Source organism: Trichoplusia ni, chromosome 21, assembly GCF_003590095.1.
Source record: "Trichoplusia ni isolate ovarian cell line Hi5 chromosome 21, tn1, whole genome shotgun sequence".
Classification (NCBI taxonomy): domain Eukaryota; kingdom Metazoa; phylum Arthropoda; class Insecta; order Lepidoptera; family Noctuidae; genus Trichoplusia; species Trichoplusia ni.
In genome coordinates, this window is record NC_039498.1 from 7,044,705 (window position 1) to 7,063,743 (window position 19,039).

At 33.6% G+C, this 19,039-nt stretch overlaps 1 protein-coding gene across 2 annotated transcripts in view; it reads right to left on the reverse strand.

Moving 5' to 3' along the window:
- LOC113504117 (proteoglycan 4) overlaps positions 1-18,839 on the reverse strand; it is a 56,202-nt gene extending 37,363 nt beyond the window's left edge. For both annotated transcript variants that reach the window (XM_026886245.1, XM_026886244.1), the window contains exon 1: positions 17,715-18,839. The gene's annotated coding sequence lies outside the window, so the exon portion shown is untranslated. The remainder of the gene's footprint in view (positions 1-17,714) is intronic.
- Positions 18,840-19,039: the final 200 nt, after the last annotated feature.

A 19,039-nucleotide genomic window follows, 5' to 3' on the forward strand; every position in this document is an offset into this window, starting at 1 on the left:
CGTAAGATTGTAAGAAAGTATTCAGTTATGCGGCTTTTATGAATTTAACTGTTAGTTAAAAACGGTTTAACTGACATAATGAACGGTTAAATATTACGTTCGAACAATGACTGTTATGTAAGCTTAATTATAGAGATAAGAGTTGTTTTGAATTTAAATTGTATGGAGCTTGATTTGTAGTTTTGTTGATTTTTAACCGAATTTTAAATAAGGAGGTTATTTAATTTGACAGTCAAAATCAAAAGGTTTTAATTCAAGTAACCCGTTTACCAGACACTTTTAAAACGTTACAATGATGACTCTAGTTGCGTGGTTCCAAAGTGTCAGTCTTCGTTGCTTACCGACCTTTTAAAATTAAAAATAAAATACTTAGTCATTTCTATTTAATTGTAAAAAAAAATACGTTTTGCATTACGCGAAGTAAATTATTTTTTTTGCTTTGTCGTTTACTTTTTGAAGTTGTCTTTTTCGTTGTCATCATTTATTTCTTAATGTCTAAAGCAACCCTTCCCCCCCCCCCCCCGAGGAAGTGTGTGTCCAAGGATTCCCCCGCCTTTCGAAACAAATTGACATTATCTCTATAGCACTTAACAATTTTTTTAATAGCATTTATCGACTCGCTCGCCCGCCGCGTCAGCTCCTGATTCCGGACTCCGGTTGGGTCCGAAACTAGTCGGGCGATCCCGATAAATACGCGTGAGTAAACCGTTACATCATTTAATAACTTCATCATTTGCCTAGCCTTTTCCCAACTATGTTGGGGCCGGCTTCCAGTCTAACCGTTTTCAGCTAAGTACCGGTGTTTTACAAGGAGCGACTGCCTATCTGACCTCCTCAACCCAGTTACCTGAGCAACACGATACCCCTTGGTTAGACTGATTGTCAGACTTTTTCAAGCTTCTGACTACTTGTAGCGACTGTCAAAGATGTAGGAATAACAGCCGGGACCCACAATTTAACGTGCCTTCCGAAACACGGAGGAACTCGTTATGACAAAGATGGTCACCCATCTACGGACCAACCGCGTCAAGCTTAACCTGTGATCGATTCACTTATGCGGTTATAGCTTAGCCACGAGCATTTAATAACTTAACAAATTTTATTGTGTTGGCCAACTTCCTAATTAGGCCTCTTTAATTACAATGTAAACAAACGATTTTTGCGTGTAATTCATTTGGTAATAACCAATTGTTCTGTTGTAATTTTAAATAAGGTATTGGTTAAGTGTTTGCAAAAGATTAGATTTCATCGATTTTGTAAGTTTATCATCTATACTCTATACTGATATATAAAGCTGAAGAGTTTGTTTGTTTGAACGTGCTAATCTCAGGAACTACTGGCTCAAATTGAAAAAATATTTTTGTGTTGAATAGACCATTCAATGAGGAAGATTTTAGGCTATAAACCATCACGCTGCGACTAATAGGAGCGAAGATACAATGGAAAAAGTGGAAAAAACAGGGCAGGTATAAATCATAACTTATATCTTCTAACCACGCGGTCGAAGTCGCGGGCAACAGCTAGTATATAGACACAGTTTTCGTTGTACCTTTTTTCCACGGTATTTTTTAAAGGGTTTCGGCATGAAATAATTCCAGCCTTTTGTCGCTTGTGTTTCACAAAGGTTTAGGCGATATGCATAAGACACAAACTTAGGACAAGCCTTGTATGCGCGCGGATCGAACCTGCGACACGTCGTTGCGTCCTTTTAAGACTGATCTCAATTTAAAAGTACATAACAGCTGTCCATATATACGTTGAAATACGATATAGTTACTAATGAACAAATGTTCATCCATTCAAATTTCAACAGCGGCACGCGCAATTTAACCTGCATGATTAGTCGACATAATTCTTTTGTTATTTTCGTGATTTACTAAATAATTGAAATAATGTATTAAAGCAATACTTTAATGTAATTACTACCATTTATATTAACATCAATAACTTCAATATAAATTATATTTTCGTAAAAAGAAACAGATGAATTTAACATCAGTTTTCACCTTCAGGTTTCGCTCCGATTGGCTTAGACAAACAGACATGTGCACGCGATGCCTAGTTATTTATATCGTGTTGAAAATAAACAAGAAAATTAGAAAAATTGAATTTATTTTGTAAGCCTCTACAATATAATGAAACAAATTTGGTGGGATATAAATGCGAAAGTATGTGAGTAACAATATAGGTAAATAAATGGTCAAAACGACTTGACCGATTTCGATGATATTTTCATGGAGGTAGCTGATACCTCGAATGAATACTTTGATAAGTTTATCAGACTAAGTATAATCAAAATATTGGCCGGTGAAACGGTGTTTTTCTTCTAAATTTCTCCATTTTTTTGGTCAAAATACACTGAAAATCCCCTATCTATACTAATACTAATATATAAAGCTGAAGAGTTTGTTTGTTTGTTTGAACGCGATAATCTCAGGAATTTTTGAATTGAAAAAATATTATTGTGTTGCATAGATCATTTATCAAGGAAGGCTATAGACTATATAAAATCACGCTGTGACTAATAGGAGCGAAAATACAATGGAAAATGTGGCAAAAACGGGGAAATTAATTCATCTTTCAGGGCTTCCGTTGCGTGCGCTGCGAAAACGGTTCAAGATCTTTTTACCACGTGGACGAAGTCGCGGGAAACAGCTAGTTATTAAAATAAAGACTTTTCATATATTACATGAAATTGTTAGAAAGTCTATGAATAATATAAAGTTACGTCAATTATGTAACGTTAATATAATTACTTCATTTAATTGAATGCAATGTTCGCGTATTAAAAATAATTGATGTTTAATGCTTGGTAAGTGGAAAAGATTACGTTGTAAAAGATAAACCTTGAAGGCCATTGTTTATTGAAATCATAAAAGGTACATAACCTCTTTTTAATTTCCTTTTGTGGAGTGCATTGACTTGGCTTTCAAATGTTTTTGTTTCGTTCTAAAGTTGTAACATTCAAACCATGCAAAAAATCATTTTTTTGACTTGTTTCAATTACAATAATATTTTTAATACGAGATTTGATGCTGCTTATTTTGTCAGGACTCTACTTGTAGACGCACAAAATCAGAAAATACTTTACCCGGTATTCAAGACCTCAAAATGTTTTCCTGCACCATTTCGTCCGATTAATTAAAAAAGTACAATTTGAAAAAATATGAGTACATTTACACTTTGCCTGCACTATGATTGAACCTGCATCATAACCTTTGCAATATTTTATGCACTGTCCATACAGCCAACGAATCCAACAATGTATTTTACTTGGATAATATCTATAAAAATCTATACTAATATATAAAGCTGAAGAGTTTGTTTGAACGCACTAATCTCAGGAACTACTGGTCCAAATTGAAAAAATATTTTGTGTTGAATAGACCATTCATCGAGGAAGGCTTTAGGCTATAACCATCACGCCTCGACTAATAGGAGCGAAGATACAATGTAAAATGTAAAAAAATAATATAGTTATAAATCATAATTTTTATCTTCTACCCACGGGAACGGAGTCGCGGGCAACAGCTAGTATTTGATAAAGCCTTGGTCTGTTAATAACACTACAATTAGCAGATCTTCATCACAATTGGTTTAGCAGTTTAAGATACAATCTTTAACAGTTATGCTATCATTTAGTTTGCCTGCGAGGCGTGGGTAGACATATAGCACTTTCGTTTTGTAACAATGGACAATAGAAAATAACTTAATAGTTCTTAATTGGACTTCCTTAAAGATAACTTTCGTTGAGGAAGATATTTTTTTGTTTTGTATATCGGATAAGCATAATATTATACCATGCTGAAAAAAAACACCTGTTTTCCTATAGAGAGGAATCTAAAAACGATGAACTTGGCTATCTATGTAATCGGCACGGATAGCCGAGTGGTTGAGGTCACCACGCCAAGCCACTGAGCACGACGTGTCGCGGGTTCGATCCCCGTACAGGACAAGTGTTCATGTGAACCACGAATGCTTGTCCTAAGTCTGAGTGTGGTTGTACGTGTGACTTGAATGTTTGTGTACAAGGATTTAGTAGGTAACCGCTGGAGTCGTTTTTTACATATGTTTATAATATCACACTTGATTCATTACACGTTGCCAATTCGGAATCCTCTATTTTTATCCAAAGAGAGTCCAAAGCCAATTAAACCGATTATCTACAGTGTAAACGAAAGTATTGCTACACGAGTCACATATTGTAGTTGCTATAGATATCTCTCTAAAAACTATAGCTCAGTAACCCAAATGTCTAACTATTGCATGCTGGCAGGGTTGTATTGCGTAGCTTGATACAAAAAAATCTGTGTTCAAATTGAGACCTTATCATGTCTGTATTACATTACAATATCAATATTATATACTAGTAATATAAAGAAGTAATGTTTGTGTCGCGTTGTTAGGAGTATCTTGGATCTGCTGAATTGATTTAGAGATTTTTATTAAAAATGGATAGCTATGTTATATTTATATGTAGATTAAATATTAAAGTTATAAACGCACCGTTTAGGTAGTCAACTATAATGTTATATGTTGTTGAAAAGCTGATTTTGGATCGGCGTGAAAATAAAAAGTTTGAACGGGCATCTGAGTGGGTATACTTCGCCACACTAAACCCGCTGAACGCAACGTGTCGTAAGATCGATCCCAGCGTAATACAAGCATTTTTGAGATCTACAAAAGTTTGAATATTTATGTATCCCACAAGGATTAATTTCTTACTTACAGTCTAAGGTATTAGGTCCCTATCTATACTAATATATAAAGATGAGGTGTTTGTTTGTTTGAACGCGCTAATCTCATGAAGTACTGGTTTAAATTCTTTTTGTGTTGTATAAACCATTCATCGAGGAAGGTTTTTGGCTATATTCCATCACGCTGCGACTAATAGGAGCGAAGATACAACGGAAAATGTGGAAAAAACACGGAAAATTATTCATCTTCGATTGCTTCCGTTCATAAATTCCTAACTTATATCTTCTAACCACGCGGACCAAAGTCGCGGGCAACAGCTAGTAAAATATATACCTTCTTAATTGAATACATTGTTTTGGTTCAAACTTTTCCAAAATCATTATTAAGTACTTACCTAAGTTTAACACATCATAAAAAAGGATCTCTCAAAAGCCACGATCATTTATCATTTAAAACACAACAGAAACAACTCTGCATTGATCAACATGAATACAGAAAGTTCGAGAACAGCTGTTACCGGTAACTGTTAATTAAAATTAAACCTATTGCCACAGTTACTTGCTAAACTTGACCTTCTGCGGACATTTCAGTAAACCTTTCATATATTTTATATTAAGCAATATCTACTGTCGACGTTTTGCAGAAAATTTATGTTTTAAAATTTGGGTGTAGAAGTCTTGAAGGTAATTTTAAAGATTAGTTATATAATTTGAGGACTGTGTAATAATAGGGTATTTTGACAAAAAATCTGTTTAAGTAGTCAGTCAGACAGTTTTTCTAAAAATGTTAGATATGATTTTTTTTTTAATTTCGCAAACCAAGTTTAGCAAGTGATGTTACTATGCCCCCAAACCATACCTTTCATTATCTTAAATGCTTTTTGTTGTTCTTAGTTTTTTCCCACGTTTTTATACACTCACTTTTCTTGTTTGTTTGTTTGTCGTTCCGGTTGGATTTTTGCAACTCAATTTGAGGCACTTCCCGATAAGCTAGCAGGCTGAAATTTTCAGGTTAGCTTCAAATCTAATGACAATGCAATTTACAACTATAAAAACGGCTAGACCGATTTTCATAAAATTTTCAATGGAGTGACATTTAAAAACGTGGTTTTCAACATTTTTTAAGTCTTATCTAATTTTTTTAACATATAAAATTAGTCCTCACTAAAGTATTTCTATCAATACAGTTAGACCAAATGACTTAACCGAAATTCATTCGCCGTTCCACGCTAGCTTTCACTAGTTACGCAAAAGTAAAGCAACAAACGCCGGCACCAGAATTACAAGTACAGCTTGCATACGCGAATAAAATTAGATCACTATTTCGTACTATGGGGCACTAAAAGTACCGGTTAAGTGTTAGTAGGACTTGCGAAACTGAAGGCTACAAATGGGGTAAATTTAAACTAATTGGATAAATTATTTTGGTCATTTATTGCAGTTTTTTTTTTTGGTTATTTGTTGTTATATCACAGTTCACAACATCAGTTATAGACATACAATTTCCGTGATTTTTTTAATGTCTATCTATGACGGTTCATGAGACACAGCGTGGTAAAAGAAAAATCAAACTGGGGTTTTAGCGATGAGGACCCGTTTTACCGTTTGAGTAAGGATTCCTAAAAGGGACAAGTGACAGAAGACAGTGACATAAAAAAGGGTTGTCTATGCTCAACAGGGGGTTAGAAAAGGTTGATTATGCTAATAATGGGTACTATGAGCTAGTACAATACTTTGGCAGTCTTTAAATTAACATTGCAGTATTCAAGTAGGCTTACTTCGTTAAGCCATTAAGAGTTGCAATATTTTTCTTTTCTGGCTGTTTCCTCTGTTGTTCATCTTTGACGCAAAAACCACTGATAGGATTTAGACGAAATTTGGTACACAGGTAGTTTATAACCAGGAACAACACATGGGATAGCTTTTATCAAACATTTAAGTTCCCGTGGGATCATTTTTGATTTGATTTGACGCCATTCGTAGTTTTGACACTAAGGTCATTTGTATCTTATCACATTTTCAGATTACTTAACCACTATTTTGTAAATGAAATGAAATGGAGCGTTAAATTAATATATTTCTCGTAAATACCTTTGTGAACAAGAAAAAATATTTTGTAAATTTTCGTGCATCGAATCAACGAACAACAAATAAATATGCATACATAATACTCTGATTTAAGGCTATTGACTCGATAAACGGCCCAGTTAAGCATCAAAGGCTGCGCTCAAAAGCAAAGTTCTGCTTAATCTAATTTTAACATTCTATATCTTATGAGAATGGCCTCTTATAGCCTCCTATTTAAATATTACCCTATCTCAAAGTATCAGATCTCCTAACAAATCAAAACGCATCGATATTATAACTACAGCACAAAATCAGCCACTTAAAATTAAGTAGAGTCTCACTATACCATTTAACAGTTAAGTAAAACTCAAATCTATATTAAATACACTTTTACTTACGAGTAACTTATTACAAAACAGACGACGCCGCGATAAAAACATTACTTAAGACAAGTGAAAGTTAACTTTGTATTACCCGACTGAATCATGTTGGCCATTGCGAGAGGTAATGCCACGAGTACTGATGGTGCTTTTGAATTTGGTCAGGTTATATCTGTTTTATAGTTGGTGCAGATCAAAGAGAGTCCTTCTAATTTATTAGTTGATGGTTGTTAGTTAACTATTTTGCCCTGGTTGTTAACTTATAGTGAGCTTAATGAATGAGTAGAGAAACTCTACTGAAATAAATACTAAAGATAGTTTGTAAATTTCTTTTTTAAGGTAACAATATTTGGACGGATTTCAATGAAATTTGGAACACCACATATTTAGTTTTTTTTACTTGACCTCAAGACATTAGTATACATTAATAATTACTGATTTTAACGAGGATGGTGTTGCTGGTAACTGCTTGTTTCTAAAACCCAAAGTTACATATAATAATAGGCAGATCAAAATTTCCACGTACTCTTACGGGTAGGTTTTTGCAAATTGTCTCTTGTCGTAAATTTGAATGGATTTAAGACACGTTCCTTAGATCGAAATTGTTTAAAATACAAGCAAAGTATACAAGTTTTGATTGTAATATTGTTTTTTGTATATTACAATTATTATAGTAATATGTATAATTTAAGTTTATTTATAAGTTTATATACTTTTGATCTCGCAGACAAACAGTGTGTACTGTTTTGTGAGACACTGTACTATGTCATAAGTATAACGTGTACCTGTAATAATTGAATAAATAAATAAAATAATAATAAGGTATTACAATTTAAAGTTCTTAACATCAAGTCCCAGATATTAGTAAAACACCGATAATTGGTCACTTACATTGGTTCAAATCACTTCTTTTGTCCACTCTAATGTTGTCTCTCTAAAGAAGAATATTTATTTGCTGTTTTTTTTATAGGAATTAGATCTAAAATACGATAACCCCAAAAACAGCAACAGTAACTATTAGATAACAATTTTGGTTAACTAAAAAGGTTAAATAAAATAACATTTTGTTAGTTTTATTGATGTTTCCAAGGATTGAAATAAATTAAAAGCCTTATATGCATAAGTGTAGGTGCTAATTTAAATATATGGGACATTGTGTTGTTTAAAATAGTATGTTACCTAATATGTCAAGAATTTGACCTATATAATGTATTATAAGTCTTTTAAATCTATTCTTTAAGAGTTTGTTTGTTGTATGTTTACGACCATTTAGACCAATAACCACGTCAATATCGCTCTGTATGAGTGCAGGTTTGACTCCTGCCCTGCCTAGTGCATAAAGACGGGAATACTGCAATGACAAATCTATTTAAGTTTATTACTAGTAAGTGAGTAAGTAGAGAAGGATGTACACTTATGAATTATTATTAATTGAGAATAGAGTAAAGAGTAGATATGGCCTGATAACATCTATAAAAGATGATTAAAGCTGCATCCGTTCCAGGTGGTTTGGCTTTGGCACTTGCGCTGATGGCTAACAAGGCCTATACGGGAGCGACATCGCCGGTCGCAACGTCCGCAGACAAATTGAGTTCCTGGTGATGTTGGAGGTTGTGCCATTCGTTGGTGACGTAGATCGCGTTTTTTGGAGAGCAGATCGAACCAGGCACTGTCATGCGCGACCACTCCATCAGAGTAAAGAGTGTTAACTAAACAAAAGCGATATCGTTTTGGAGTTTACATTAATTATTCCTTTTTTATCTCCAAAGCAAACAGGATCCATCGGTCAATCTGTTTCACCACAGCTCCCGAACGGTTAAAGCGATTTTAAGTCATTTGGTTTTGTATTTTTAAAGGTAAGTTATATTCGAGTGCTCTTAGACATGTATAATAAGTTTTTTCTTAGGGGGGTTTCTATTTTATTTTATTTATCTTGTTTATCAGTAATATCGTAGTAGTTTTAACTGTCGTCTTATATCAACTTTGGTTAAGTTGTCAAGATCTGTTTTCGAATTCGGTTAAAAATAGGACGTAATATTATAATAATACCAGCTAAGGAATCGAAGTGAATACCCCGCACACGCGCACCAATATGTGAAATCACGTTATTGTTTAACGTTGGTTAACGGGCGGAGTTCGTTGAACCGGTTCATGCAATATAAACTGAGTTCAAATGGATGTTATTAGTTAAAACCGTTTATAGTATTGTGTAATGGCTGTAACTAGAGATGGGCCGAGTACTGGTTTGATACTCGGTACTCTGCATACTCGGCCGAATAACTCGGTTATTTGATAACGAGTAACGAGTATACTTTGTTTAAGAAAAGCAATATATTAAGGTAGATATAATGAAAACAATTGTTAATCAAAATACATTTATTAGTAATTTAGGAAACCTTTCAAATTCTGAATTAATAAAATCAAAATTATGTTGATTATTTAAGAGTTAAGAGACAAAATTATGAGAACAGTAATAAAAATAATTAATATTGAAAATTTAACAAAGGTAAGTTCTGATGCAGGAGCTCAAGGTTCTCTGCACGTTCTGGTTACAGCCTACTCCTCTTTTAACGCGAGCCGACGTCTTGACCGGCGCAAACTTGCTTGCACTTGTTTACGCGCCTTTTGACTGAATCGAGTTACTCGGCCGAGTACCCGGTTGAAAAAAAATTGAGCCGAGTAAACTCGGTACTCGTTACTTGGCAAGTGTTACTCGGCGCATCTCTAGTTGTAACTCTGTTTCAAATGTATGGTTTGAACATAAACTTGTTGTTTGTTATAACATTTAAGCGCACAATATTTTATACACATTTTATTGATACTTTCCTTGATTAACTTCTTGTACAGTAAGGTATACCAGGAAGTGTATAGAAGCCTATAGAAATGTCTTAAAGTGATTTAAAATAATATAATTGCGAGAGAGATGGCGCTCTACCCCGTGTATATTGCTGTCCTGCTTCTATATCCACTGATACTAATGTTTCATAAAAAAAAAATACGTTAACAAATAATAAATTTGAGTAAAACGAAAAAAAAAATCACAGCTTGTCTTTTTTCGGAATTCATATTCTTAATGTTTTGCAAAAATAAACCTTATTGCCTACTCATTAAACTCAAAATTGAATATTGAAATTGTTAGTTAAATAACTTGATCAATACACACTTACAACTAAAAACTAAAGTGACTCAAATAAGATTGTGTAACAGTAATTATGAAAATCATATGTATGTCAAGTTCATAGCCATAATCGAGACAACCAATCAGATCTAGCTTTCTCTTTCACACTCGCCGTAAATATGATAATTAGAGCTACACGAATGATAAATTTAGTAACGAATAGACGAATATTTTTGGAGATATGAAGTAATATACAAATAACAATTTTGAGAGATTTTCGTGTCGCGCGTTGATGTCTTTTGTATGGGCGTTGGTGATGTATGGAAAATATTTTGCTGCAACATTTTGTTTGACGATTTCTATATCAAAAAAATGACTCAAAAACTTAGATACAGTTCTGAAAAAAAGTTGAGTAAATTTAAAATAAAATATTTATGCATTTAATTGTTTACAATTTGACCTCTTAAAATACTTAATTTCGTGACACAATCTCAAAGAAAAATATCAAAAATAAAATTGGTGCGATCAAAAACGAACCCTATTTCATTGTGATAAGGTTCATATTTATATTTCCCAGTTCTTTTTATATTTATAGGTAGATTATGTCCTAGTCTAGATCTAATTTCTAAAACTAACAGAACATTTCATAACAGTTCACCGCAGTCTAGTTTTATAACGGCGTGACTTAACCTCACGATTTGTAAGGCAATACAAAATACAGCCTCCGAGAGTGACAATCGAGCTCTCGATAAAACAGGTTATCGATACATCGTTTTGTAATCGATTTGAATTGTGTAATTATTATAATTGAGTTATTTGTAAAAGATTTAGATAAAATTGTTCGTCGATTAAAAATGTATCAAAAGTTTGTTTTGTAATCATAATTGAGTTTATGGAATGATGTTAATATTATTACCAGCTGCTGCCCGCGACTTCGTCTCCTTGGGTAGGAGATATAAGTTATGATTTATACCTGCCCTGTTTTTTTCACATTTTCAATTGTATCTTCGCTCCTATTAGTCGCAGCGTGATGTTTTATAGCCTAAAACCTTCCTCGATGAATGCTCTATTCAACACAAAAAGATTTTTTCAATTTGGACCAGTAGTTCCTGAGATTAGCGCGTTCAAGCAAACAAACTCTTCAGCTTTATATATTAGTAGAAGTAGATAGATTCCCTATACATCTTAGGTCCTATGAAAAGGTATAGTTTCCTCAGTAACTGTCAATTGTTAAGTTAGTTAATATGTCAAGACAGTTTGGGCCATGATTTTCTCTCAAAACTAAAATACGACTCGCACTACAGTTGAGTCGTGGACTTAGCCTATTTTAAGCCTGGATCTAATAAACACCTTTACTGAAAGATAGCTAATATCCTGCTTTCAAAAAAAAAACGGAGTTCTGCAAAAACTTTTACAAAACAACAGTAATAATTAACTAAAACAAATTAAACTTTAATCTTCAAATTAATTTCAAAGTTGTTTCGTTTTAAAGGATTTAACAAGTCCATTATAAAAACCGTTTATTTTTGATTGAATATTTGCTAACTTCACGGCCGATCTGTTTCGGTGAAAGCAGTAACTTGTCAAATTAATAACGAGAAACATTTCGTCTTTGTTGGTATAATTTTCTCTAGGCATAATTTTAAATGTTAATTCTTAATGTTTTTGAAGATATTGAATTAACTTTTGGGTGTATCATCAAAGTTTGTTTATGTAACGTTGTAGTTTTATCTTCAAGATGTTTAAAGTAATATAAAAATAAGTCGATGTCTTCAATTTAAGGGAAACAACCAGTACTTGAATATTTTTTTTGTAAAAATGCATGTCACTGATCACAAAACTATTTAAAAGTACCATTTACATTGCAATTTATAAAGTTCCCTTAAATGTGCAAGGAAATTTCATTCTTCTTTGACAAGTCTTGACTTAGACTTGTCTGTTCAATACATTTATTACTATGCAGAACAATTGTCTACAAGCCCTAAACACCTACCTTATCTAAAAGTAATATTATTGCAGAGGGAGTGAGAAAGAAATACACGCATCTCTCTCCCACAATACAACAATATTAACGCAAGAGATGGCAGTCGGTTAGAACCTATATTAGATCAAACAATTATTGATTGCAATACGAATGCAATATTGCAGCTCTCTCTATTACGTAATAACAAATCACACTAATATTAAATGCGATCGCTTGTCTGTTTCTATGTGTGTATGTTTGTCCACCCTTCACGCCTAAACCGCTAAACCAATTTCGATGAAATTTGGTATGGAGATAGCTGACACTTTGGATTGACACATAGATTTCCTTTTATCCGACTGCGTTAAAGGAGGGTTATGTTTTTGCTGCTATAACCGACATTCTAGCAACAGCTAGTTATAAATCAGATCGGAATTAGTGCCAATTAATTATAATTAATACTTAACAGTCGTAGCACGGCGCTGTTAAGTAATAGACCAGTATTGAGCTAGGCTAAGTTGTTGATTTAATAGGATTAGACTAGGTACAGCAGTTCGATTCCTGTTTCACACTATGATTTAGATGTTATGTAGTTATATTATTACAAACTATTATATAAAACTAGCTTTTAGCCCGCGGCTTCGCCCGCGTCGAGGTCGGTTATATCGCGTTTCCAAGAGAAATCTTCAAAAGTCCAGGATAAAAACTATCCCTGTTGTTGTTGTTGATGTTCTTTCTCAAGGACAACTCTATCTCTGTACCAAATTTCATTAAAATCAGTTCAGAGTTTTAGACGTGAAAGCGTAACAGTTAAACAGAGAGATAGACAGACAGAGTTACTTTCGCATTTATAATATTAGTAGGGAAGTAGGGAGTATATGAAATTGAACTCCCAATTGTCATGAAATTTTATGTGCATATTTGGTAGATCTGTCAATAGGAAAACATTTTTTTTTTCAAAGCATTATTTTTAGAAAAAGCCTAGAACTAATTTGAATGGTAAAACAACGTTTGCTGGAGCAGTTAGTTAATACATTACAAATAGTGTTACGAAAATTTCAGCCAAATTAATTACAAGAAAAATCAAGTCAATTATTAAGTATTATACAAGCCAAGTGCAAATAATTGATAATTAATATTGCACAATTATTGCAATCGAATTTCGTATAATTAAGATGTACATAATAATTCAATTTGTTATAACGTTTTCTAGTTGCTTCGTTATATTGCGTGATTTATTTAACAAAAATTAAAAAATATATAAATTTCCGCGCTTTTTCTGGATTTCCGTTGCCGAAGGTTTCCTCCAATCTACTCCAATCCGTTCTCTCTCTGTTTGTTTTACTTTTTCTTAAATAAATTAAAGGAATATAAAATACGGGATTAAACGTATTAGTGAAACTGCTTTTTTTGTAAGTAAATAAATGAACAAAAAAGTTTAAATTTGGTATCAAATTAGGCAGTATATAAAACGTGAATACCTAAAAATAATAATAAAAAACACATCAAAATATAATAACTATCAGAAAAAATATATTTATCAAGAGATAAAAACATAACCTTTCTTTTTATAAGTCGGTTAAAAGCCGCATTCAATGCGCAGCTACATGTCAACACTCGGCGACTGGTTGCCGATGTCAACACAGTATCGGTTATTTAACGAGACGTGGGCGACGTTGGGCAACCCGGCAACCTGGCAACCTACCGTGTAATATAATGTGTGTTTTATATTTGTATGGGATTGGTTGGCTTAAAATTGTTTTGTTATTGTTTAAATCCTATGAAACGATTTTAAATATAATTAATAGACAATTAAACAGTGAAATGTGGGTCGGTCTCTCGACAATAATTGCGCAATAGGCTGGAGAGAAACAAATTTGGGAAATCACATTATCAACTGTCTGGCTATCACGGTCAATGTGAACCCGATGACGGACAGACAGCGGAGTCCGTCTTAAATATAGAAGCATGGTACTGAGATCTTATATTTAATTTTTAGGGGTCAAATTCGGTGTTCTTGCGTCGTATGTACATGGTCTTTAAGTAGGTATTTGGACCTTTATTTTCCAATCGCAAACAGCTTAAAAAATATTATATTGTTTTCCGTGTTTTAAATGATTACAACGATAGGAAACCGACCCCAACATAGTTGGGAAAAGGCTAGGCCAATGAAAATGATAAATTTTGTTACATATTTAATTTGAGTAAACACTGACAATCCATAGGAACCATAAGTCTCTTTTTCCCACTTTTAAGATGCAAATAAATTCATTAAATGCATTTTTACTGAACACATGCATAAAAATTAATCAAAAATCTTCTTTTTCCAATACAGTCAGAACCTTGTTTTGTACAAAAAACATCTCATACAAAATGTATGAGCATTAATCACTGCAGCCTGCCGGCGACATCACATCATTACGAGCCTTCCTTATGATAACTTGGTCGGAAGTATGGTAACTTAGATTAACTTAGAAAGTATATACTTATAAATCTAAAAGTATAGTATGATGAATAGTATTGTAAGTATTTAAAGCCTCCGCTTAAGGCTGCTCTTTCGTAAAAGGCTTGAAAAAAGCGTACAGATGAAACAGCTTTTCGTCGGCACTTACAGAGAATTTATATCTGCAAAAAATAGTTAGTAATCTACATGATATGATATGTAATTTGGTTTAGCCATAATTTTTCTATTGGCATCATATAACAAAGTGGTTTCTTAGGTTTACGCGAATGTTAGACATTGAAATGAAACTACTTTTACGGATTTTATCGCGGTTTAATTTTTGATTTTAGTTCCCGACGTTTCGACACCTTTGCAGGTATCATGGTCGGACTGAGATGGTGTTCGTCTTGACAGAAGATGTTGCTCGTTCTACCTTCATATTTTTAATTAACAAGTAAAATAATCCCCATATCACCTCCAATTCGTAGAGATAAAACCATTTTACTGCTTTATTTTTAATATAAGAACATTAGAAAAAGTCTACTGCTTTGCAATACATAGGAAAATGATTTGGTTCGGTTACTTTTTAAAAATATGCCTGATTTCTATAATCAGGGTTCGACTCGCGATCCCGCCGCGTCTGCTCATGATTAAGGACTCCGGTTGGGTCCGAAACTAGTCGCGCTACCCCGATGAATACGCGTGAGTAAACCGTTACATCATTTAATAATCTATAATAACTATTTAAAAATGAGTCCTGTATAAATACTGCATCTATATCACCCCAGCACTCGCCCAAATGCACAAGGTCACTAGCGAGAATACAAGCCTTAAGTTAAATGCATAGATTATGATCAAAATTTGCTATTACTTTAATGTTTGAGGTTGTATCTATTTAGTTTTTTGACAAAGTAAGGCATAGTTTATGACTTAAAATAGGTTTTTTATGTCTGTTCTTGTTTTTCGATTTCAAAAACACAGGTTTCCAACCAAAAAATAAAATGTTTATGTTAGTTATATTAAATCTTTCCTCTAAAATAATATCTAATTACGGAAAATTAAGGCACTTTAAATAGCCTTATATTTCTCTTTGTCTAATAGACCATGGCCTTTTAACAACAATATTGAGGAGGGTTGATTGAACCATTTTTGCAAGTTTGATAATATGGTTGCCAATGGTAGTACCAGTGCATCTTACAAATACCAAGAATGTCAAAACGTGCAATTATGGAATTTTCCATCAAAAGTTATACAACAAGATCGATAGTTCAAACAAATAATTTTACAACAACTGGCAGTCCTGTTTCAATTACGAAGAATCTTTTGCAAGCACTATTTAGAAACGAAATATTTAGGAAGGCTAAATATTGCAAAAGAGAACAAACTATCAAGTTTGTAAAGATAGTTCTTTTACAACACATTTATAGCGTCGTGGTGGCCTAGCGGTTGTATGCATGGATTTGTAAATTTGAGGTGCAGGTTCGATCCCAACGCAGGTAAAGTTCCAATGTGACTTTTTCAAAATTATATGTACTTTCTTAATTATTCTAAGACACCACTGACAAATTGTGAAGAAAAACATCGTGAGGAAAAATGGATTCTAAATATTGGAACCTGAAATCGCCCGCAGTGAGCTAGCGTGGTGATCAATGCTTAAGCCTCCCCTATACGGGAAGAGGCCTGTACCCGGCAGTGGGACGTATATAGGCTTCTATTTATTAGATCAAAGGTCGTAAATTCCAACTGCCGATATAAAAACAAATGTTAAATATGTAGTGACGTTTGGCACGGTTAAAAATTTGATGGGTGGCCAATTTCCTATGTATTTTTTATCTATGTGGTTTTTCGTTATGCAGACCATACCATGGCATGCAACTAGTCTATATTTCAGTCACTTTAAACACAAATATGTCTAGTCTAGGTACGTTTTAAACAAATCGACTCTTGCGCAACATACAATATATTATAGAACTGTCACCTTGATCTCTTAAGGAAGTATTGTCAATGCGGATAAAGTAAAAGTTTATTCCTTCAGATGCATACATACATACATGTATATACTATATGTATGTTGCATATATGTATATTTATAGCTCTTTGAACACAGACTAAGGTATTTATAGAGGTGTCACATGGTTTTTTTTACTCTATATTTCCTTTACTAAGGATGTCTACCGTTACATTAACAAAAAAATTATAATGGTGTAATCGTCATCTTTGCAGAAAAATAAACAATATGACGGGCCTGTTGTTCTAGTGGTTAGTGACCCTGACTGCTACACCAGAGGTCGTGGGTTCGATTCCCGCTCAGGACAAATGTTGTGTGATGAGCATGATCATTTGTTCTGGTGTCTGGGTGTAATTTATCTATAATATGTATGTATTTAGAAATATATAAGTATGTTTATCAGATGTTTTTTTTAAACAAATCTTTGCACTTTTTTTAATAGTTCCCTGGACAATGAAAAGTCCTGTTTCAATCTATATTTATCTTTGTTTTTCAAAGGTGTTTTGTAATAATTAAGAAAGCTCTTATATTTATAGCTAGACAGCATTTTTGTCCACACCTTTGTTCACGTCAAGATTACGTTTTTATGTAATATATTACATAAAGTCTTAATTTAGATGGATTTTAACAGATTTGAGTTTTTGTCATTCTAGTTAGATGTCTTGTTTAATCCAAAGAGGCTTAATGACTGAGGTCGGGTAAAAGAGTTTTTTTTTTTTAATATTTTAATATAAGTAGTATCACTTAATAAGTTTTTAATAGTATTTTTTAAGGGCAAAAGTCTTACGTATAAGGTACTATCATTCATTTTCAAAATTCAGACTTTTTTGAACACATAATTTTGTCAAACTAAATTTTAATGTTGTCTTTTTCTTCCAAAAGCTACAAAAATAACCATATTGTATAAAAAAACGCAATAAATATGAAATCTACCAACGTAACAACTATAACAGCTTTAACTAAAAACATTAAATATAAAAAACTCTTCTTAAAAAGCAGCGCTCGCTTTACATAAAATACAGAAATAACCGTTTTTACCTTCAAAAAGACACTTTTCATGTATATTTTGATATTATGACACTACACTGACACTATAATTATTAGAAAACACTTGGTACTTTTAGTGCCACGTCTGAACGCGGCCCGAGTGTTACGCGAACTGTTTCTATGCCCCTCCATATTGGTAAAGTGACAGTCTAAGGCATTGTACACGTTGGAGAGTTTTTGTAGAGCGACTTTTTATGTAATATTTTTAGGCATAGCAGTTCAAGTGACTGTATGGATTTGTGGTTGAGGTCATCACGCCAACCCATTGTGCTATGTGTCGCGGGTTCAATCCAAGTGTAAGACAAGTGTTCGAGTGATCCGCGAATGTTTGTCCTGATAAAACGGTTTCCGCATTTCGCAAAATATTCCTTGTATCGCGTGGGGTTTTCTCAAAGTTTAAGACACATACACGAAGATACCCAAACTCGGTAAAAGTATTATTGAATCACACAATTTATGGTTGTCCTACAAGTAGATGAAACCCGCGACACGTCGCCTCGAGGCTAATCTAATCTTTGCTTGTATATATATTTAAGACACCAAAGCGAGAAATCGGGATCACTAGAAAAATAATCGACCCCTTTGCCCAGCGCTGGGATCATAAATCTTGGAAAAATAATTTTATTATTTGACCAACTATTTCTTCTACAAAAGTCTTAACAAAAACCAACTCGATTATGACGTCACCCTTACCTCACGCACACAGACACACAATGCAACATAAGTGTGAGACTAGAATGCATTATAAATATTAAAGAGCTGAGTTCCCTCTCTCTACCAGTCCTGTCAAGGCTACAGATTGAAGATACGTGGTATTATCAAGCTTTTTGTGAATGGGGTAGGCAGTAATCAAATTAGGTTACAAAAAAGTACTTTGCGAAAGTCCTAGTCGAGATGGACAGCCTGTATCACCGATCCTTCATCATTACCTAAGTGCTCTGGCTATGAAAACTCTACAGCATAATATAACAAAATATTCCATAACTTTTACACAACGCTATCTAGTCTGAAACTCAGTAGAGATTGTATTATGAGTACTGAACCACTGATTACACATCCGGAAATACATACTATAGTTAAATTACCTACACCCAGATACAGAACAAAAGATCTTGCTCATCACCCTATCTTTGTCCTGGGTGGGTATCGAACCCACGACGCGACCTCTGGTATTGCAGTCAGGGCCACTACTAACCAACAACTAAATAAAATTGAAGCCTTTGTGTGATCCACGAGTGCATGTCCTGAGTCTAGGTGTTCTTGTTCATGTGACTTGATTTTTTGTTATACACCCTTCGACGTATGGACCGTGGATT